The sequence below is a fragment of the Sciurus carolinensis genome, chromosome 4 (assembly GCF_902686445.1).
Source record: "Sciurus carolinensis chromosome 4, mSciCar1.2, whole genome shotgun sequence".
Lineage (NCBI taxonomy): Eukaryota > Metazoa > Chordata > Mammalia > Rodentia > Sciuridae > Sciurus > Sciurus carolinensis.
This window is the reverse complement of record NC_062216.1, coordinates 51,000,165-51,000,457: the sequence shown is the minus strand read 5'-3', so window position 1 is coordinate 51,000,457 and position 293 is coordinate 51,000,165.

Below are 293 nucleotides of genomic sequence, written 5' to 3'. Positions count from 1 at the left end.
TCCCTAATCCCTCCTGCAACTGAATTCCAGTAAAAGTTTCTGACCTTCTGTGACCCATTCTATTTATTTCTAGCTATTTTCTGTTCCTGTCATATGAAACTATTGTTTCTTCCTCCTTTTTATTGTCCACAGCACCTAGCACATTTATTTGTGGGCACTGGGTATTCTGTGTATGTTGAATGAATGAAAAGGAAATATTTCAAATGATTCAAAAACTGTGAACATGAATAACATGATTGAGTAAGCTGTGGGGTACTGCATATGTAACGCAACCATTCTACTCTGGAGAAAAA